General features: G+C 39.8%; 1 pseudogene; it reads left to right on the plus strand.

Moving 5' to 3' along the window:
- The first annotated feature begins 1900 nt into the window (after nucleotides 1–1900).
- On the plus strand, nucleotides 1901–2059 carry LOC123324363 (annotated as a pseudogene).
- Nucleotides 2060–5965: the final 3906 nt, after the last annotated feature.

Genomic DNA, 5965 nt, shown 5'->3' on the forward strand with positions numbered 1-5965 from the left:
CCTAGGTTTTTTTTTTCCAGATTCCAGTTGTTCTTTCTTCCATTCAGGTCTCAGCCAGGGCGCCCCCTGCTTCAAAAGAGCAGATATTTGAATCACAAAATGAACTGAATTTTAACATAGATCCTTTTTCTTCTAGAAATTATCTTGACTCCTATGTAAATTTGTGGATATCATTGAATACCTGGGGGAAGGGGCTCATCTGCTTCACCAATCAAGAGCATCTCAGAGATGGGCCTTGCCTTACCAAATATACCTAATTATCATTTTTTCCTCTGAACATTAGCTAGGTACTGGTCTTGCAGGAACGTTTCTGCTAGGGAAGATGGGTAGCATAATGGTTACATAAACAACCACTGGATCCAGATAGCTCACATTTAAAGCTCTGCTCTATCATTTGCTGGCTGATGACCTTGTGAAATTTACCCAACAGCTGTCCCCATCAGTAAAACAGGGCTGATGACAATTGTACCTTTCTCATATGTAGTTATGGGGACTAAATGTATGAATACTGTTTAACATTGTTCCTGGTTCATAGTGAGGGCTCAATTAACATTAGCCATTACTGCTTCAGTGATTGTAATAATTAAAAGGGCTTCCAAAAGTTATTCCATCCAGAACAATCAAAAGAGAAGTATCATTACTGAAGCTAAAAAATTGGTAGTAAATTTTAAATATCACTTTTCCATTATATAAAAAAATAAAGTCTTAATCCCTTGGTGCCCTGTTTTGCACCATTTAACTTTAAATATTGTTTTTTTTAAGCCCATACATTTTTGTAGTTTTTCTATAACTCCCCACAATATATTGTGAAACTCTTCTCCTTGTCAAAAGCTATACTTCTATAATATTTTTAAATTTATTATCCTATTTATAGAACTACATTTTATCAATCACTTCTTGTTTTCTTGTTTCCAGTGTTATAAATGTTAATGAAAGAAGGTCTCATGAGTACGTGGTCACATGGCTTCTTAATTATTTTCTTGAGACAAATTCCAGAAAAGAAATTTTAAAGCTTTTAAAATATACTGCTAAATTGCCTCCAGACACTTACTAGTTTATACCAGAGTCAGTGGCCCTGCCCCTTCACCAATAGAGAGCACCTAAAAACTAAATGTTTAATAATTTGATAGAAAAAGCATGTTGCCATGTGTATTTCTTTACTAATAGGTTGAATGGTTTTTGTAATAGACTTTTTTTTAAAGATTTATTTTAGAGAGAGAGGGAGAGCATGTCAGGGGGGCAAGGAGGAGGGGATAGGGAGATGGAAAGGGAGAGACTCTCTAGCAGTCTCTGCTGAGTGCAGAGCCTTAGGTGGGGCTCAATCCCATGACTCTGAAAGCATGACTTGAGCTGAAACCAAGAGTCAGACACCCAACAAACTGAGCTACCCAGGCCCCCCTAGACTTTATTTTTTAGAGCAGTTTTAGGTTCACGGTGAAATTGAGAGGAAGAAATTTCCCATATATCCCAGCCCCCACATATACATAATGTCTGTCACTATCAACATCCCCCACTAGAGTGGGTACATTTGTCCCAATGATGAACATACACTGACACATCATTATCACCCAGAGTCCATAGTTTATATTAGAGTTCACTGTTGGTGTCACGGTAGGTTTTTAATCTATTCTTTTTGAGTTAGTTATGTTCCTAGCCTATTTTTCCTTTTTTTGCTTTTTTAAAAAGATTTTTTAATTTATTCATTAGAGAGAGAGAGAGCACAAGAAGGGGAGGGGGCTCAGAGGGAAAGGGAGAAGCAGACTCCCTGCTGAGCTAGGAGCCCGATGCGGGACTCGGTCCCAGGACCCTGGGATCATGACCTGAGCCGAAGGCAGACGCTTAACCAACTGAGCCACCCAGGCACCCTTTCCTTTCATTGCTTTAAAAGAGCTTTTTATATAGCTTCGCGCAGCGGCAGTATCGTAGCCAATGAGGTTTATCCGAGGCGCGATTATTGCTAATTGAAAAGAGCTATTTATATATATGTAGGAGAGTCACAAGTTTCATTAGTGCTATCAAGAAAGAAGGAAATTTAGCTTATTAATTTTCTATAACTAGTCCAGTGTTTCCCATGAGCCCTCACTCTTGGGGAAGTGGACTGGTGAAAAGTTGTGGAGAAGCAGAACTTAAATTTATCAACGAATGTATCTTAGGTCTAATTTAAACATTTATTCTTTAGATTAATCTTAAGTACATGCTCAGACTTTAAGGTATACTTTCCTTCTCCTTGCTCTTTCACCAAGGCGATACCTGATATGTTTGTGTATTGGCAGGGATAGGTATTTATGTGATCCCATAGGGTACGGGGGTAGTCTGACAAAGGGTACAAAGGTATTTGTGTAATCATCTGTGACGTTTATTATCTATCTAGTTACTTGACTCTCTGATGGAATCTTCTATTGATGCTGAAGCTGGTGTCTTGCCTTGGTCAGGGTCTGGTGACCCCCTTGGCTGCCTCAGCTGGAGCCTTGTCACATTCCATCTAGCTCTGGCTTAATTTCTCCACTCTTCTGCCTTGGAAACATTTTTATCTTCAGCAAGAGCCAAAGGAAGCCTGGTACTATACACTCAGGCTCTTTTTCTTCCCAACCACTTCAGGAGGCCATTTTTGTCTTTTTCAGACTTTCAAATTGGGAGTGGGGGACAAACCTTTCCTGCTTATGGCTTTTCTCTTTTTCTTTCTAAAACCTCACTCCTGTCTGGGATTTCGGTTCAGGAGAGAAGAGTTAGGATACTTTTATCTGATTATTTACTTCCCCTACTTTTTTCTTTTCCACACTCAGGTAGGGTAGAATTGGCAGGTTTTCTTTCACTTCCTGTCTAGCTGGAACTTTCTTTGGAACTCCCCTCATATTCTGTTCCTGGAGGTGTTTGAATCATGGAAGGAGCCCTTTGCGCTGAATCCGCTAGTTTTGGCAATTAGAAGTGGAAACCTTGAGGCAACTACAAACCAGAGCCTATACAGGGCAAAATGCATTGTTTTGATATTCCCCAGATACTATTCATTTTGTAAATATATTTGTACATATAGATTCAGATGTTCAGATCAGATAGAATTGAGGTCTCTCATGTAGGTTACAAATGTTTATGCCCCATTTTTTTCTTTTTGTAAAAAAGTTATGTTTCTTACAGTAGAGAAGTTCTACAGTTTCATGTAGTCAATCTACCAATTGCATGTTCTATGGTTTCTACATTTTGTAAAACTTAGAAAGCATTTTCCCTCATCAAGGAAAAATTTTTTTTTTAATTTTTATTCTTATGTTAATCCCCATACATTACATCATTAGTTTTAGATGAAGTGTTCCATGATTCATTGTTTGTGCATAACACCCAGTGCTCCATGCAGAATGTGCCCTCCTCAATACCCACCACCAGGCTAACCCATCCTCCCACCCCCCTCCCCTCTAGAACCCTGTTTTTCAGAGTCCATCGTCTCTCATGGTTCGTCTACCCCTCCGATTTCCCCCGCTTCATTCTTCCCCTCCTGCTACCTTCTTCTTCTTCTTCTTCTTTTTTTTTTCTTAACATATATTGCATTATTTGTTTCAGAGGTACAGATCTGAGAGTCAACAGTCTTGCACAATTCACAGCGCTTACCAGAGCACATACCCTCCCCAGTGTCTATCACCCAGTCACCCCATCCTTCCCACCCCACCCCCCCACTCCAGCAACCCTCAGTTTGTTTCCTGAGATTAAGAATTCCTCATATCAGTGAGATCATATGATACATGTCTTTCTCTGTTTGACTTATTTCACTCAACATAATACCCTCCAGTTCCATCCACGTCGTTGCAAATGGCAAGATCTCATTCCTTTTGATGGCTGCATAATATTCCATTGTATATATATACCACTTCTTCTTTATCCATTCATCTGTTGATGGACATCTTGGCTCTTTCCACAGTTTGGCTATTGTAGACATTGCTGCTATAAACATCGGGGTGCACGTACCCCTTCGGATCCCTACATTTGTATCTTTGGGGTAAATACCCAGTAGTGCAATTGCTGGGTCATAGGGTAGCTCTATTTTCAACTTTTTGAGGAACCTCCATACAGTTTTCCAGAGTGGCTGCACCAGCTTGCATTCCCACCAACAGTGTAGGAGGGTTCCCCTTTCTCCGCATCCCTGCCAACATCTGTCATTTCCTGACTTGTTAATTTTAGCCATTCTGACTGGTGTGAGGTGGTATCTCATTGAGGTTTTGATTTGGATTTCCCTGATGCTGAGCGATATTGAGCACTTTTTCATGTGTCTGTTGGCCATTTGGATGTCTTCTTTGGAAAAATGTCTGTTCATGTCTTCTGCCCACTTCTTGATTGGATTCTTTGTTCTTTGGGTGTTGAGTTTGATGAGTTCTTTATAGATTTTGGATACTAGCCCTTTATCTGATATGTCATTTGCAAATATCTTCTCCCATTCTGTTGGTTGTCTTTTGGTTTTGTTGACCGTTTCCTTTGCTTTGCAAAAGCTTTTTATCTTGATGAAGTCCCAATAGTTCATTTTTGCCCTTGCCTCCCTTGCCTTTGGCGAGGTTTCTAGGAAGAAGCTGCTTCGGCTGAGGTCAAAGAGGTTGCTGCCTGTGTTCTCCTTTAGGATGTTGATGGACTCCTGTCTCACATTGAGGTCTTTCAACCATTTGGAGTCTATTTTTGTGTGTGGTGTAAGGAAATGGTCCAGTTTCATTCTTCTGCATGTGGCTATCCAATTTTCCCAACACCATTTGTTGAAGAGACTGTCTTTGTTCCATTGGACATTCTTTCCTGCTTTGTCAAAGATGAGTTGACCATAGAGTTGAGGGTCCATTTCTGGGCTCTCTATTCTGTTCCATTGATCTATGTGTCTGTTTTTGTGCCAGTACCATGCTGTCTTGATGATGACAGCTTTGTAATAGAGCTGGAAGTCCGGAATTGTGATGCCGCCGGCTTTGCTTTTCTTTTTCAACATTCCTCTGGCTATGCGGGGTCTTTTCTGGTTCCATACAAATTTTAGGATTATTTGTTCCATTTCTTTGAAAAAAGTGGATGGTATTTTGATGGGGATTGCATTGAATGTGTAGATTGCTCTAGGTAGCATTGACATCTTCACAATATTTGTTCTTCCAATCCATGAGCATGGAACGTTTTTCCATTTCTTTGTGTCTTCCTCAATTTCTTTCATGAGTATTTTATAGTTTTCTGAGTACAGATCCTTTGTCTCTTTGGTTAGATTTATTCCTAGGTATCTTATGGTTTTGGGTGCAATTGTAAATGGGATCGACTCCTTAATTTCTCTTTCTTCTGTCTTGTTGTTGGTGTATAGGAATGCCACTGACTTCTGTGCATTGATTTTATATCCTGCCACTTTACTGAATTCCTATATGAGTTCTAGCAGTTTTGGGGTGGAGTCTTTTGGGTTTTCCACATAAAGTATCATATCATCTGCAAAGAGTGAGAGTTTGACTTCTTCCTTGCCAATTTGGATGCCTTTGATTTCTTTTTGTTGTCTGATTGCTGTGGCTAGGACTTCCAATACTATGTTGAATAGCAGTGGTGATAGTGGACATCCCTGCCGTGTTCCTGACCTTAGGGGGAAAGCTCTCAGTTTTTCCCCATTGAGAATGATATTCGCTGTAGGTTTTTCATAGATGGCTTTTATGATATTGAGGTATGTACCCTCTATCCCTATACTCTGAAGAGTTTTGATCAAGAAAGGATGCTGTACGTTGTCAAAAGCTTTTTCTGCATCTATTGAGAGGATCATATGATTCTTGTTCTTTCTTTTGTTAATGTATTGTATCACATTGATTGATTTGCGGATGTTGAACCAACCTTGCAGCCCAGGGATAAATCCCACTTGGTCATGGTGAATAATCCTTTTAATGTACTGTTGGATCCTATTGGCTAGTATTTTGGTGAGAATTTTTGCATCCATGTTCATCAGGGATATGGGTCTGTAATTCTCCTTTTTGATGGGGTCTTTGTCTGG

Source organism: Neomonachus schauinslandi, chromosome 3 (genome assembly GCF_002201575.2).
Source record: "Neomonachus schauinslandi chromosome 3, ASM220157v2, whole genome shotgun sequence".
NCBI classification, from domain to species: domain Eukaryota; kingdom Metazoa; phylum Chordata; class Mammalia; order Carnivora; family Phocidae; genus Neomonachus; species Neomonachus schauinslandi.